The following is a 17,520-nucleotide window of genomic DNA, read 5'->3' on the forward strand; positions in this document are numbered from 1 at the left end:
GAACAGAGAGATCTTGTGCCCAGACAGTGGCAAGAAGGCTCCCAGGAGGCAGTACAGGAGAGCCTGGAGGGAAATCACCCTGAGGGTGTCAGCCAACAGCGATGTCCCCAGGACTGCTGACCAATGCCGCAAGAAGTTCAACGACCTCAGTCGGTTGGTCAGGGTGAGTACCCTTTCCAGTGTCCTCCTCATCCTTGCATGTGCACCTCACATTATGGGCAAAGGGACCTCAAAGGCCTAATGGCCAGCCCTCCTCCCGCAGCTATGGCACTGGCATGATCATCAATAGCACTCTCTGCACTTAACACACTGGCCAAGCTATTCGACCATGGGAGGCAGTGCACACAACAACAGGGCACCACACTGTACTTAGAGGCCGTCCTTTCTCTTGCAGGCCAAGCTGGCGCGGAATTTGAAGAGCCAGACTGTCACCGGGGGAGGCCGTCCCCAGTTCCAGCAGCTCAGTCAGCTGGAGGAGAGCGTGGCTCGACTCGTGCGTGGCCGGGTGACTGGCCCCGTTGCTATTGGAGATGCCGACCCTGTGCTGGGACCCAATGGTAAGGACATGACCGTTTGGACCTCTCTGGTTCCCCTTGCGCTTCAGATCTACATCCTTTGCCACTGTCCCAACAATGCGCATAATGGCACTACTCATGCCTCCCTCGCTGACGCCCTGTCCTCACTCTAAAGCTACTCTTGTGCCTTCCTGCTTTCAGCTGGTGAGGAGGAGGTCCCTGAAGCTGAGAGTGCCAGTCCCTCGGAAGAGGAGGACAACGAGGACCAAGAGGAAGGCGGCACATCGGGGGAACCCTCATCTGTGCCAGGGGATGGCAATGGAGGGGACACGTCTTGCCTGGAGGAGAGCCAGGGGGAAGTGTTGCAGGGGGGTGTAGCTCCTGGGCTCAGTGGCGTCCAGGCACGCGGGAAGGGTCGGGCAGCACGGCTGCCATCTCCCCAGAGGGGGGAAGTGTTGCAGGGGAGGGCAGTTGCTGGGCCCAGTGGCGTCCAGGCACGCGGGAAGGGTCGGGCAGTTCGGCGGCCTTCTCCCCAGAGGGAGAGTCCGCCCTCCAGTCCGGAGACGGTCCTCGCCCAGGAGGTGCGCCTCCTTGATGAAATGTCCGCGGCCTCGGAGCGGCGCCACAACGAGTTCATGGGGGTTGTGGGACAGTTGCCTCAGGCCATTGAGTCCCTGGCTCATAGTGTGGCCAATTTCGGGGACTCACAGGCCAGGGGTGTCGAGCAACTCGCGGCAGCACAGGCCAGGGGTGTCGAGCAACTCGCGGCAGCACAGGCCAGGGGTGTCGACCAACTCGCGGCAGCACAGGACGCGAGTCGCGAGTTCATGAGTGGTGCCGTCCAGACACTGGCTGATCTGATGCGGGCACAGACCAGGGCAGTTCGCGCACTCACTTCTGCCACACTCGCTGTGTCACGGAAGCATCGCCAGGGCACCCGCTGCCCTGCTGCAGCACAGCGGTCTGGCCTTCACCAGATTGCTGCGCTTGCTGCAGTGCCAGGCCGGCCGAGTGCCAGTGTCTCTGGCGACCAGCGAGCGCCTGGCATCAGCCAGCTTGCCCCCATTGCTGCAGCTGCCACTGCCACTCCCCCAGCCAAGGTGCGACGAGCTGCTGGAGAGACTGATGCTGGCCAGCCACAGCTGCAGCAGTCAGCAGCCGGCCCCTCCAGGGCCGGACCTCATCTAGGCCGACCCCCAAGGGCATCTGCCGACACGCATTGTGCCCCTCAGGAGCCTTCCCCCAGCCTTGCAACACCCACAGGGCCCAGGTTGAGGCAGAGCAACAGGTCGGGCAGGGGCCGGAGAAGCCTGCACAAGGACTCGCCCTCTCGGCACACCAAGTAGAGTGTGTTGCCAACTGTTTTTTTTATATGGGGGTGTTTGTGTTCTGGAGGGGGGGGGGCTTATTTTGGTAAGGCCGAAGATGAAGGCAAATGTTTTTTTATATGGGGGTGTTTGTGTTCTGGAGGGGGGGGGCTTACTTTGGTAAGGCCGAGGATGAAGGCCAATTGGAAGGACAATTTTTGTTATTCCTCCCCAGGTTGTGGGAGTGAGATATGTTTTTGACTGTTTTTTGGGGGTCTTGTCTGTTTTTCTGTTTCATGTGGGAAGGGCCCTGAGTTTGTTAAATAAAGCTTTTTATTTATTCAGCTTGTCCAGGTGTCATGTTTCAAGTGGTTGTTGCGTTAACCGGCTGAGGGCTTGCGGAGCGGCTGCATTCAGGTGCGTTCATTGCCACAAGCCATTCCCTGACAGGGGGCCTAGAAGTGTCGTTCAATAAGCCGCCGGCGGACGGCCCTTGGACCTTGTGGCTCCCTCCTGGGCTGGTACTCCTCCTCCTCCTCCTCATGGTCCTCCTGAGGTGGTGGTCCAACGCGAGGTGGCAGTGCCTGAGTCCTGCGGATAGCCAGGTTGTGCAGCATGCAGCAAACGACGACGAACTGGGAGACTCTATCCGGCGAATACTGTAGAGATCCGCCGGAACGATCCAGGCAGCGGAACCGTTGCTTGAGGACGCCAATCGTTTGCTCTATGATGTTCCTTGTGGCTTGATGGCTTTCGTTGTATGCCTCCTCCGCAGGGGTCCTGGGCGCGCGGAGCGGGGTCATGAGCCATGTACACAAAGGGTAGCCCTTGTCCCCAATAAGCCATCCCCTTGGTGGAGGCTGTGCCTGGAACATGTCAGCCACAGTAGTCTGGCGCAGGATAAATGCATCGTGGCTGCTTCCTGGAAAGCGGGCATTGACAGCTAGGATGCGCTGCCTGTGGTCACACACCAGCTGTACATTGAGGGAATGGTAGCCCTTCTGGTTGCGGTAATCCTCGGCATTGTCGATAGGTGCCCGCATAGCCACATGCGTGCAGTCAATGGCGCCCTGCACCATGGGGAAGTCGGCGATCCTGGCAAATCCGACTGCATGCTGCTCCTGCCTCTCTAGGGTCATGGGGAAGGAGATGAATTGGTGTCTCCTTGCGAAAAGGGCATCGGTGACCTGCCGGATGCAGCGATGCACGGCGAACTGGGAGATGTTCGCTATGTCCCCAGCAGCGGCTTGGAAGGAGCCGCTTGCATAAAAGTTCAGAGCCACCGTGACCTTCACTTCCACCGACAGAGACGTCCTGCACATCAGCTGTGGACGCAGATCTCTGTGAAGCAGCTGGCAGATCTCTGCAACCACCTCCCTTCTGAAGCGCAGCCTCTTAACACAATGCGCGGCAGTCATGGTGAGATAGGACACCTGCTGCCGGTATTCCCTGAGTGGGTAAGGCCTACGTTGCCGACACCTGATGGCCCCTCTGCGTCTAGGCATGGCTGGCCCTCTCACACAGCGTCTGCGAGCCCTTCGCACATAATGCTGGAACTGAGGGTTGGAACCCCATGCAGCCCCCATAATAAACTTGCAAACAGTGAAATCACAATGAGTCTAATTTCCAAGCTCTGGCCAGAAGCCAAAAATACCTCTCCTATGTTGTCCCAAATCAGTAAGGTCTGTTCCTTGGTCTCTGTCCAGAAATCCAAAGCACTAAAGTCATGGCAGCAAAATGGCTGGCCTTTATAGTTCAGTCTAAGTGCCCTTTAATTAGCGCTCCCCAAGGCCCGCAGGGCCTCTGCTGCGTTCCAGTTCACAGTTCTTAACAGCGCCACGCCCACATTGGGCGGGTGCCACTCAATTTCTGGTTTGGGGCGCACAAACAGCGTTGCATGACACTTTGCGCCGGCGCTAAATGTCAACTGAAGTTGGGCGTAGGCGCAGTTCGGACTGCGCCCGGGCGCTAAGTGCCTAGCGCTGGAAATCTACCCCTCTTAAGGCGTTAACGGCTGGCGAACGCTACTGAATTTCTAGGCCAAGATATTACTAAACTTGCAGAATGGGTGTGTAATTGGCAAATGAATTTCAATATAGATAAGTGTGAGGTGGTGCATTTTGGTAGGAAGAAAACGAAGGCCACATACTGCTTGGATAATAAGGGGGAAAAATTCAGTTGTTTGCGCCTCCCGTTAGCGCCTTAAGAAGGCGCTAATGGGGCGCAAAGCAACTAGTGCCCGGGCTGTAAGATTAGCAAAATGTCTGTATTTCCCCGAAGGCTGTTATTAATAAAAGGGACCCTGTGTGGACTTTTTAAATCAAAAAGGGTACCCAAGATGGCGTCCGTGTCTCGTGGCAGAAAGCCTGTGAGATTTTAAAATGGACTCTGCAACGCAGACAACTTGTGGAGAAATCGAAACCAAGCTGCAGGTTTCTGTGAAGAGAGACTTTGTATTTTGGAACCAGACAGGACTCTGAATTATGCATTAGACCGAATTGGAGACAAATCTAAATTCAGTTTAGACCTATAGTTAAGGCCATCAAGCAGTCTACATATATTATCGGAAACAGATTAACAGAGCCATCGAGGCCGGACAGGCCCATCAAGGAACTTTCAGGACAATACAAGTCAATTATCGGGCCGGTAGATGCGATTACCAGCCATCTAAAACCAGTTAGTATGGATTGCTACCATTATTTAAAATAGCTTGCCAAGATTAAAACAAAGAACTAACCTGATTTGGCACGCAGATAAGGATTTTTGACAAAGGTATAATTGAAGGCCCCCGGGTAGCAATCGGGTGTTCAGTCGGTGTTCGTGTTCAGTGTTCTTGTTGGTTGGTGTGCTGGTGCTGCTCTTCGGCCCCTCGCCCTCATGGCTGCTGCTGTTTCCCTGTCCCGCGCTTACCCCCTGGCCTTTGCCCGTGCCCTTTTCCCACTCCATCTGGAACTAGCCCCGGCACCGGGTCGGGCGGACACGGACAATTCAGGCCAGACAAGGCGGGACGCGACGAGGGGAGGAGGGAAGACCACCGGAGGGAAGGCCACCTGAGGAAGACCGGCTGAGGAAGACCAACTGAGGAGACGAAATGAGGGGAGACTTTGAATTATCGGGCCTTCAGCCTCAGCCGACCTTCGAATATCTGCACACCAACTCAATCTGGCGGCTGTCGACGAAGCATCATCCCTGCAAGGTAAAGTACCCAAACAGAGACTTTAACTTTGGGGTACTCGAACCTGGACAACACCCTTGCAGTGCCTGGAGGCCACGTGATGACAGCAGGCTCCAGAGAGCACCAAGAGCGAACCCCAAACCCAACCGCTGTTTTGAGTCTAACAAACCTTTTGATTGGTGAGCATGAAGTTCTGACCCCTCATAGCTTAATCTAGTTAGGTATAGGGGGTGGGATAAGGATAAGGGGATTGTTAAGATAATTGTTTTCCCTCGATGTGCCGTGTGTTCCCCATTCCCTGTATAAGTATAATTATTATTACTCTTTTGTATTTTCGCCTGTAGAAGTGTACACTAGTAATTTTTCCCATAACATTGTATCGAGTTTTTCCTGTTCAATAAAATCTTGGTTTTTGTTTCCATCCAACCACCTGTCTACTCGAGTCTTCTCTGTACCGCTGCCTTGTACCTAAGTCCGGTGTCTAGACCCCAGGGGCGTGGGAGCGATTCGAACCGCTCACAAAACAGTCAGGGGCATAACTGACTGGGCGTACATACGCGCCAAACAACACCACCACAGGCCACCCCCTACAGGGCGTGGCGATATTTGCGCCACTCTTGAAATTAACTGGACATTTTGCAGTGGCGCTAAACACTACCTCCACGATCTCCTGCGCTGGCAGATCGTGACGTCAGTCGAGTGCTCAACGCTCTGGTAGCGCCCGGGACCGGATATTGAGTGGCGCACCCTGCCTTGCCGCTTGCCACTAGCAATGACAGGTTGAGGGGAGCGTTTTGCAGTCAGAAAGGGTCTGGGGGAGTGCTATTTAAAGATGACCGCTTCCTGCCTTTTTTTGTTGGTGACATTTTTGCACCACGCATTCTGAAAGAGAGAGAGAGAGACTTCTGGAGAGATTCAACGCTGTGTGAAGGGGTTTTGGGTACTGAGCAGCACTTTGCAGGTTCATTTTGATTTGCCCTTCCTTGCTTCACCAGCGCCCTGAGGTAACGCCTCGCTCCTCGGCCTCAGGTGTGAAGCGCCTGATTTAGCGCTCCAATCACCTCCAGGGGCGATAGAAGCCAAGTTTGCCGTCGGAGGCAATAATTAGCGCCAGGCGCTAAACTTTGCGCATGGCCGATAATGGCGCCCCAAATGGGGCGGTGCTGAATTTTTCCCCCTAAGACTCTAAATGGGGTAGAGGAGCAAAGGGATCTAGGGGTACACATACAAAAATCACTAAATGTAGTGATGCAGATTAATAAGGCCATAAAAAAGGCAAACCAAGCCCTGGGATTCATTTCTAGAGGGATAGAATTGAAAAGCAAGGAAGTCATGTCAAATTTGTATGGGACCTTGGTTAGATCACACTAGGGCTACTGTGCCCAGTTCTGGTCTCCATATTATAAAAAGGATATAAAGACATTGGAGAAGGTGCAAAAAAGATTCACAAGGATGATACCAGAACTGAGAGGTTATAAGTATCAGGAAACATTGAACAGGCTGGGTCTCTTTTCTCTAGAAAAGCAAAGACCAAGGGGTTACCTGACAGAGACCTTTAAGATAACGAAAGGGTTTGATAGGGTAGACGTGGAGAAAATGTTTCCACTGGCGGGCAAGCCCAGAACTAGAGGCCATAAATCAATGTTTTCCCTCATTTTATTTAAGGGGCTGCGCGGCCCATTCACAGTTTCGCGCATGCACGAAATTTTACATAGGAAAAGCCGGTCGGTGGCTGCGCGGAACCAGCAGCGAGCTGCACGGCCATGTAAATAAAAGGGAACGTTGCCATAAATATAAGATAGACACTAATAAATCCAGTAGGGAAATCAGGAGAAACATCTTTGTCCAAAGAGTGGTAAGGATGTGGAACGTGCTACCACAAGTAGTAGTTGAGGCAAATGGTATAGATGCATTTAAGAGGTAGTTAGATAAGCACATGAGGGAGAAAGGATTAGAAGGGTATGCTGATAGGGTCAGATAAAGAGGGGAGTGAGGAGGTTTGTGTGGAGTATAAACATCGGCATAGACTAGTTGGGCCGAATGGCCTGTTTCTGTGCTGTGTAAGATTCGAAAATTTTCATTATATAATCACACGAGATAACAGGATTAATAATACAGCTTTATTGACCAAAAGAAGCTTGTACAGATAAAACCTTTGTTAAAAGGGCATACAAAATGGCCGCTGGACCTCGTGATCAGTTTCTTGGACCATTTGATTTCTGTTACTGCAAGCCAGACAGGCTTGTGGATTGAGAACAGTAAGCCCGCGAAAGCCAGTATCGGGAAACCGAAACTCAGGGAAATGGGCATACATATTCAATTGGATTCTAAGTACAAGACAGTTTCAGGCAACAGGATGGGGCCCATCAAGATATGGGCGGACAATGAATGAACACTTAAACCCATTTAATGTACAAAGGAAAAACCGTTTAACAGCCATCAAGGGAAATCTCCAGACCGATCAATATGCGAACCGAGTTACGGTGACAAAGTAAAAGACATTATCGGCCAGGAAGGCCAGTTAAGCTATCACCGGCTCCCGTTACAAGACAAAGCGCCCCTGCAGAGATTTCTGCCCGCCAAAAATATTACAAAGACTGGACTATGATCTGGCGGGAGATAAGACGGGCCCAAAAGGGTATAACTATGGATTTTGAAAAGTCCATCGGCGCCTCTTCTACCTCGGTAGCTTCGGAATTCGATCAGGACGTTTCTTCTTTTAAAGACGCTTCGGACGGACATTTCGGAAAAGGACAACGTGGTCGGTGTTCAGCCAGACAAGGCTCGGCCACGACGGGAAGACGACGAGGGTGGCCCGGGTACCGTTGTCGGGAGATCATCGACGACCCAGGCCGAAGAAGAAGACACCCTCAGGAAAACCGACGATCCAGGCCGGAGGAAAAGGACATTCCGGGCCTAGCACTCCCGTGCCTCAACATCCCATTCTCAGGGTTTTCCTCACTGGACTCTCCCATGTGCATCCAGTTATTCAACATCACATCGGTGGCAGAGACTCCTCCATGAATCCAAATCCACAACAGCTTTAACTGATCCATCCTTGACGAGCGCTCATCAAGGCTGTGTCCACTGCCTCATCGCCTGAGAGAGAGAGAAAAACAAGCTGCGCCAGAAGTTTCCAAATCCACGTGACGACGGAAAGCTGTGCCGAAAGGCTGCGAACCCCCTCTTTTGCGAATCTGAAAGTGGTGAGCATGATCCCGAGTTCCTCAAGTCGAAACTTAGTTTAGGTCTAAGGGGAGGGAGAGGGTAAGGGTAATCATAATGTGTTTCCCCTTCTTTGATGTGCCGTGTGTTTCCCATTTCCATGGAATCAAGTTTATAGATATGTGCATGCTTGTAGTCGCTTTGATCTGTGCTTATGATATGTATTTTGTAATGCTGCAAACTGTTTAATAATAAAAGCACCCATTTCGTGCTATTCAACCTGGTCTATTGAGTCTTTCTCTGCACTACAGTTCCCTGCACCTAAGTCCAAGGTCTAGAACCGTAGGGAAGAGTGGGTCGAACCACTCAAGGGTAATTATTGCACGAAGCCTGGTAGGAGACCAGAACGAGCAAGAGAAACCCCCTACAGCTGTAGACTTGATGTAACTCGATGTCACTTCTTCTTCTTAGGCAGTCCCTCAGAACCGAGGCTGACTTGCTTCCACATTAAAAATGAGTTCTCAGGTGACTGATGAGTCCAATGCGGGACCTACAGTCTCTGTCACAGGTGGGGCAGACGGTGGTTGAAGGGGCGGGTGGGTGGGGTGCTTGGGTTGACGTGCGTTCCTTGCGCTGCTTGCGCTTGGCTTCCGCTTGCTCCCGGTGAAGAGACTCGAGGTGTTCGGCGCCTTCCCGGATGCTTCTCCTCCACTTTGTGCGGTCTTGGGTCAGGGATTCCCAGGTGTCAGTGGGGATGTTGCACTTTTTCAAGGAGGCTTTGAGGCTGTCCTTGAAGCGTTTCCTCTGCCCACCTGGGGCTCTCTTGCCGTGTCGGAGCTCCAAGTCGAGCGCTTGTTTTGGGAGTCTCATATCAGGCATGCGGACGATGTCACCCGTCCATCGGAGCTGATCGAGCGCGGTCAAAGCTTCGATGCTGGGGATGTTGGCCTGAGCGAGAAGACTGACGTTGGTGCGTCTATTCTGCCAATGGATTTGCAGGATCTTGCGGAGGCAGCGTTGGTGGTACCTCTCCAGTGCTTTGAGGTGCCTGCTGTACACGGTCCATGTCTCTGAGGCATACAGCAGGGCGGGTATCACTGCTGCTCTGTAGACCATGAGCTTAGTGCCTGGTTTGAGGTCCTGGTCTTCAAACACTCTCTTCCTCAGGTGACCGAAGGCTGCACTGGCTCGCTGAAGACGGTGTTGGACTTCATCATCGACGTCTGACCTTGTTGACAGTAGGCTCCCGAGGTATGGAAAGTGGTCCACGTTGTCCAAAGCCTTGTCGTGGATTTTGATCATCGGGGGGCAGTACTGTGTGGCGGGGGCAGGTTGGTAGAGGACTTTTGTCTTACAGATGTTTAGTGTAAGGCCCATGCTCTCGTATGCTTCGGTGAAGGTGTTGATGATGGTTTGGAGTTCGACCTCCGAGTGTGCACAGACACAAGCGTTGTCTGCATACTGTAATTCGGCAACAGAGGATAGGACGACCTTGGATCTGGACTGAAGGCGATGGAGGTTGAACAGTTTCCCGTTTGTTCTGTAAATTAGCTCCACTCTGGGGGAGCTTAATGAGGGTGAGATGGAGCATTGCAGCAAGGAAGATCGAGAAGAGTGTTGGTGCGATGACACAGCCTTGATTAACCCCGGTCTGTACGTGAATTTGGTCTGTGGTGGAACCTTTGGTCCGGATCACGGCTTGCATGTCGTCATGAAGCAGGTGGAGGATGGTGACAAACTTTTGAGAGCAGCCGAACTTGAGGAGGACACTCCATAATCCCTCATGGTTGACAATGTCGAAGGCCTTTGTGAGGTCAAAGAAGGCCATGTATAGCGGTTGGTGCTGTTCCCTGCATTTCTTTTGTAATTGATGTGCGGTGAAGATCATGTCCATTGTGCCCCTTAGTGGGCGGAATCCGTATTGCAACTCTGGGAGGAGCTCTTTGGCCACTGGGAGAAGGCGATTGAGGAAGATTCTTGCGATGGCTTTCCCTGTGGCAGACAGCAGGGAAACTGCCCTGTAATTACCGCAATCGGACTTGTCACCTTTCTTGAAGATGGTCACAATTACGGCATCTCTGAGATCTCCTGACATGCTCTCCTCCTTCCAGATAAGAGAAATGAGTTCATGAATTCGCACCAGTAGTGCTTCTCCGCCATGTTTTAGTGCCTCGGCAGGGGATTCCATCTGCTCCTGAGGCCTTGTTGTTCTTCAGTTGTCGGATGGCCTTTTCAACTTCATGCCGGGCTGGGGTTGTGCTGAGATGGTGGCGGGTAGCATGCTGCAGGATGGAGTTGAGGACACTCGCGTGGAAGACAGAGTCTCAGTTAAGGATACCTTCGAAGTGTTCCTTCCAGTGGGCACTGACTGCCTCTCTTTCCTTGATGAGTACCTCTCCGTTCTTGGCCCGCAGTGAGGTAGGACCTTGGGTGCTTGGGACGTAGGTGGTCTTGACTGCACTAAAGAATCCACGCACATCGTGGTTGTCGGCTAGCTGCTGGATCTCCTGCGCTTTCTCCACCCACAATCTCTTCTTTAGCTCGCGAGTTTTTGGTTGGACATCGGCCTTCAGGCTTCTGTAGAGCTGCTCTCTTGCTCTCGAGTTCTGTTGCTGTTTTCAGATCAGGAATGCCTTGCGCTCGTGGCTTATTAGCTCCTGGATCTCCTGGTCGTTCTCGTCGAACCAGTCTTGGTGTTACCTGGTTGAGTGACCGAGCGTCTCTTCACAGGTGCTGATTATGGAGGCTTTGAGTGCAGACCAGGTGCTGTGGACACTCTGTGTCTCTGCATCACTGGGAGTCGTCAGGCTGTTTGTGAGGTGCAGACTGAATAGGGCTTTCTTAGTGGGGTCTTTGAGTGCTCCAGCGTTGATTTTCCTGCGGCATTGTTTCTGTTGCCGCTGCTGTTTTGGGGCTACGTTGATGGAGATGACAGAGCAGATTTGGCGGTGGTCTGTCCAGCAGTCATCAGCTCCTGTCATGGCGCGGGTGATACGGACATCCTTGCGGTCTCTCGCTCGGATGATGACGTAGTCCAGCAGATGTCAGTGCTTGGAACGAGAGTGCTGCCATGAAGCCTTATACTTGTCTCTCTGACGGAACAAGGTGTTGGTTATGACGAGGCCATGTTCTAAGCATTTCGACAGGAGGAGGGTACCGTTGGAGTTGGCTTTCCCTACCCCCTCTCTGCCGATCACACCTCCCCAGCGGTCTGTGTCCTTTCCAACACTGCCGTTAATGTCACCAAGGAGGATCAGCTTGTCGCCCGTTGGGACTCGGGACAGGGATTGTTCGAGGCTGGAGTAGAATTCCTCTTTGGTCTCATCTGTGGCTTCCAGTGTTGGGGCGTACGCACTGATGACCGTAGCGCACTGGTTCCGGGCTAGGGTGAGCCGTAGAGTCATGAGGTGCTTGTTTATACCGCTAGGAGAGTCTCTGAGGCACCCAACTAGTTCATTTTTTATGGCGAAGCCTACCCCATGGAGGCGGCGTTCTTCTTCAGGTTTGCGTTTCCAGAAGAAGGTGTAACCACGGCCTTGCTCTTTGAGCTGGCCTTCCCCTGTCCGCCGGGTCTCACTTAGGGCAGCGATGTCAATGTCGAAGCGTCTGAGCTCCCAGGCAACAATAGCAGTATGGTGTTCCAGTCTGTCACTGTTGGGGTTGCCCATGAGGGTCCTGACATTCCAGGTCCCGAGCTTCATTCTAAAGGGTGGAAGATGCCTGTGCGTGAATTCTTTTAACGTGGGGTGGCCGTTGCACACCAGCTACCACACGGGCTTGTCTTGGTCCAATGGCAAGGGGATCCAAGACGATTGGAGACTAGACTCTGCTACATGGGCCTAGCACACACACACAAACATACTGCTACTGTCCTCCTCCCTCCTTCCCGCAAGTCCTCTCTGCCTGGGTTTCGTAGGATGCATTGTGGTCCTCCCGATGTAACTCGATGTAACAGGTTGCTGAGCAGCACTTGTTTTATGCAAATGCTCAGTTTATTGGATGATGCTACTCCTCCCAATCACAATATGGAGGACGCTTATTTAATAAAATTGTATCCTTTATTGAGGCTTACACCAGTCTATTGCTCCAACTGTAGTTTAGCTGCATTGTGATGTGCCATGCACATCAGGTGTGGCGTAGGCCTCAGGCCTCAGACCTCCGCACCCAATAATATAGGACTCCTGTGTCAAAATTCACCTCTTGCTCCTGGCCATGGTACATCCCAAAGTCATGTAAACCGAAGGACTGGGATATGATAGTAACCATACTCGATTCCCCTCTCGTCGTTACAGTGATCTGGTCATGGTGTCAATGCTCTGCCTGAAGCTTAGGCAACACAGTATAAGTTGCTGGCACTTAAGTCAGATCACCATGTTTTCGCCAGTGACACAAAAGCTGCATCTGAACATTCTGTATTACCCCAAATGTTGACACATAATGACAGCAGCAATATTTAAAATGGCAATGAATTTTGTTACCATATAATGTTGCTACAAGGGGGAACCAGTAGATGTAGTGTATTTGGATTTTCAGAAGGCATTCGATAGGGTGCCACACAAGAGGTTATTAAACAAAATTAGGGCTCATGGGATTGGGGGTAATATACTAGCAAGGATTGAGGATTGGTTAATGGACAGTAAACAGGGAGTAGGAATAAACGGGTCATTTTCGGGTTGGCAGGCTGTAACTAGTGGGGTACCACAAGGATCAGTGCTTGGACCTCAGCTATTCACAATCTACATCAATGATTTGGATGAGGGGACCAAATGTAATATATCCAAGTTTGCTGATGATACAAAGCTGGGTGGGAATGTAAGTTGTGAGGAGGTTGCAAAGAGGCTTCAAGGGGATATAGACAGGCTAAGTGAGTGGGCAAGAACATGGCAAATGGAATATAATGTGAAGAAATGTGGAGTTATCCACTTTGGTAGGAAAAATAGAAAAGCAGAGTATATTTTAAATGGTGAGGGATTGGGAAATGTTGGTGTTCAGAGGGACCTGGGTGTCCTTGTAAATGAATCACTGAAAGTTAACATGCAGGTACAGCAAGCAATTAGGAAAGCAAATGGTATGTTTGCCTTTATTACAAGAGGATTTGAGTATAAGAGGAAAGCTGTCTTACTGCAATTATATAGGGCCCTGTTGAGGCCACACCTGGAGTATTGTGTACAGTTTTGGTCTCCTTACCTAAGGAAGGATATACTTGCCATAGAGGGAGTGCAACGAAGGTTCACAAGACTGATTCCTGGGATGGGGGGATTGTTCTATGAGGAGAGATTGAGTAGACTAGGCCTATATTCTCTTGAGTTTAGAAGAATGAGAGGTGATCTCATTGAAACATGCAAAATTCTTATAGGGCTTGACAGGATAGATGCAGGGAGGATGTTTCCCTTGACCGGGGAGTCTAGAACCAGGGGTCACACTCTCAGAATAAGAGGTCGGTCATTTAGGACTGAGATGAGGAGAAATTTCTTCACTTGGAGGTTGGTGAATCTTTGGAATTTTCTACCCCAGAGGGCTGTGGATGCTCAGCCATTGAGTATATTTAAGACAGAGATCGATAGATTTTTAGATATGAAGGGAATCAAAGGATATGGGGATAGTGCAGGAAAGTGGAGTTGAGGTAGAAGATCAGCCATGATCTTATTGAATGGTGGAGCAGGCTCGAGGCCTGAATGGCCTACTCCTGCTCCTATTTCTTATGTTTGTATGTTCTCATGTTCTTAAATCCAAATATAACATTACCCAACACTTGCTAAGCCAGGATTTTAGGAACATTTTGTAGAAAACCTTTGACTTGCCCATTGGTACTGTTTTGCTAAGCCTTTCTGTGCTCCGAGTTACCTGCAGGGTCCAACATATGACCAAATCTATCTAGTTTACTGTTGATTCTTGTTATACCATCTGGCATGTCAACCAACATGTCGACACTTAAGGATGTGGCCAGGCTGAACTCTTGCTCTGAGTACCAAGATCTAGAAGTGGGCATTATGCTCTATTTTATTCATGGCTTGTTGGGCCAGTATAATACCTCTATGCTGTCGATTTGGCACCTACATTATCAGAGATAACGGCCCAGATATTCCGATTGCAGGCCTCCCATGGGTGGAGGACTGCGATCTGGAAAAATCTGCACCCTTACCTGAGGGCTCCCGAGACGCGCACAATTCTGATGCTGGGCCTCACCAAACTGCCGGTGCGCAGGGCCCATGTATCCCAGAGGCGCAGGTAGTTCGCAGCGGCCCTGGGATCATGTGGGCCATGGGGAGCCAATCAAAGAAGGGAATCTCCCTTCATACATTTGACAGGAAGACCTGTCAAATATACGAATGGAGATCACCCCCAAAACATAATAAAACTTTAAATAATTTTTTTTTTTAATCACATTTTTAAAATGACTTGAAAGTCCAATAAATTAACTATTTTAAACAAAACTTTAAATTTTTTAAAAAAATAATTAAAGTTTTTTACAGGGCTAAAAATAAACGTACCTTTTTATAAAGTATTTTTAAATGATAAATCAGTGGAAACATTTTTTTTTACTTTTTTCAATTCTTATCCTGGTATAAGCAGGCTTTACACTTGCTTTTACCAGGCGCAAGAATTGTAAGGGTTTTCTGCGGGCGGAGGGTCTCCATCCGCAGAGGCCCTTCTCCCGGGCAGCCGGAGGATCTGTCAAGAGCGGAAATGCCGGTTTCCAGCGCATGCGCAGTGCATGCCTGAAACCTGCATTTCCGATGTCCCTACGGGTGGGTACACAGTGCGTACACACCCGTAGGGACCGGAATATCCGGCCCAACATTCATGTTTTGTGAATAGTGTTACATTTTCTGTTTACATCGAGTCAGCAAAGTTGAATTTCATTCGATTTTAAAATTGTTTGAAATTCAACCTGAACTTTTAGTTGACATTCCATTGAATCATCATATGAGATGATGTAAAAATAAGTTGCAATTGAGTAACAGATTTGTGAATGAGTGACAGGTATATTGTACAATGAAGGTCCATTGAAATGGAAGGAACAAGAATTTGTAAATAGAAGTATAAGCCTTCGATTGGAGATTTGCCAGACAATCTGAGAATGCTAAAACAGGGACATCCTTCCTCATTTTGCAGGGAATCTGGCTCCAGGTGGCAGCTTCTCCCATAACTTGATCTCTGTTCCTTTTTTTGGGGCCAAAGGAAGAGAAACATTTCAGTCGGTTCCAAGAACATAATAAAGAACAGTCAGTTAGGAGGCCAGGTCTTGTAGAAAAGATTAGCAGAGGAAGATTTCAGGAAATGCTTTGTGGAGATTCTTACAGCTACTAAATCAGAAGCAGATCACAAGGACTAGGGGAATCAGTGTAATGCCCCTATAGAAGATGCTGCAAGTTATAGAAAGATTTAATAGCTCATCTTTCAGGCCTGTCTGTGGAACAGCAATGCCTCCTGAGTAACGTTACTGTATCACAGGGAATTTGAGCTGAGGGATATACTGCAGTTGGATTTCCATAGTTAAGTAGGGAATGTCTAGAATGATGCTTGTGTGAGTTTTTGAAGCGAGACAAATTAATGACTGCAACAGGTAAGTGTTGTGTATGTAATATGTGTGCTACTTTGAACCTATGGACAGGACTGCACTACTTGTTGGGCGTAGTGATACGCAGTACCACTCCTGGCCATAGGGGTATAAATAGTACTGTGGGTACTGATCTCCCCTCAGTTCCCGCCTGTGGGCATGAAGTAAAGACCTATGTATAGTCCCTACCTCCAACCAGTAAAGACCTGTTTGAGTTATACGTTTAAGTCTTTGTGTTAATTGTTCAATACAATACACATACTTAACACTGGCGACGAGTCAGGTTCTTACCCTGCGGCAGTTGAAGAGAGGTTTCAAACATCACCACCCCACTAGAAGCGACAGGCTTTAGGACTCTGAAGCCTCCATCAGCGACTGAGCACTGGAGTGCAGCAAACATCCTGACAGCTTCCAGCGACTGACAGAAGTCTTTCTGCAGTTTCCTTGTTCAACCTAGGTGGTGGGGTAAGCCGTGCAGTGTTGGCTGCAAAGACAGGGCTGGGGAAGTTGGAGAAGATAAGGGCGATCGCAATCCCTGATAAGAGCCGCGGTGAAACGCGCGAGCGGGTGAGCCAGAGGCCGGGAGCCGCTTCAAGTGCGAGGCGCAGCGCGGGCCAGCGATCGGAACCAAAGATAAGGGCCGCACTCGGGGGCTGAAGGGAGACGGTGTCGGGGGACGGGTGAAGACCGCCAAGCGCGGGAAAACCGCCATTTTGTGGGCGGAGGACGACGGCAAGAGCGGGAAGCCGCCATCTTTGATAACAAGTAAACAAAATAAAATCTGAGAAATTGCAAATCTACAATGCCTAAACACGGGAATATTCGCACCTTTGATAGTGACCTCGAAGATTGGGCCATATATGTTGAAAGAGTAAAAAATTATTGTAAGGCCAATAAAATTCATGACCAAGATAAAGCGCTAACATTATTAAATTTAATGGGTGCGAAGACATACGGGCAATTGAAACACCTGTTATCACCAGATGAACCGGCGGATAAGACGTTCGATGAGATTGTTACTGTCCTGAAAGATCATCTAAACCCCACGCCGCTGATGCTAGCGGAACGATTTAAATTTTACGACAGAAGGCAGCTACAGCATGAAAGCAATGCTGATTATTTGCTGGAATTGCGTAAATTAGCGAAATATTGCCAGTTTGGAACGGGACTGACAGAGGCACTTCGAGACAAATTTGTGTGTGGTTTATTTAAACAGGATACACAAAAGCGACTGCTCGAGGAGAATGAGCTGACGCTTGAGAAGGCGGTCACTATGGCAGTAATGCAGCTACGGTCACCGGAGCTCAGTGCACACAAATTGGGTGTGAGTTCTGGCAAATGTTATCGTTGTGGAAAGACAACGCATGATCAGAACCAGTGTTGGTTTAAAAACCAAGAATGTAGAACTTGTGGTAGGCTTGGACATATAGCTAGAGTATGCAGGTCAGGGAAGAAGACCAGCAACAAGAAGTCACCGCAAGGAAAATACGCAAAGGTACACAAGGTGACCGAACAGGAATCCGATTCAGACGCTAGCAGTAATGAACTGGCTAGCTTAAGCTGTAATGAACTGGCTAGCTTAAGAGTACTCAACGCTGGTAAGGGTGCAGACCTCCAGACAATTTGGGTCACTCTTCAGATAGAAGGAGTCCAAGTAAAACTGGAATTGGACACTGGATCGGCATTGACGGTCATAAATAAGAAAGATTACGGAAAGTTATTCCAACATATTCCCCTACAGGATACGGGGATTATATTGAAAACATACACGGGGCAAAGAGTGTACCCCATCGGGAA

Source organism: Somniosus microcephalus, chromosome 4 (genome assembly GCF_052327205.1).
Source record: "Somniosus microcephalus isolate GS21.2 chromosome 4, FLI_Smic_1.0, whole genome shotgun sequence".
In the NCBI taxonomy this organism is placed as follows: domain Eukaryota; kingdom Metazoa; phylum Chordata; class Chondrichthyes; order Squaliformes; family Somniosidae; genus Somniosus; species Somniosus microcephalus.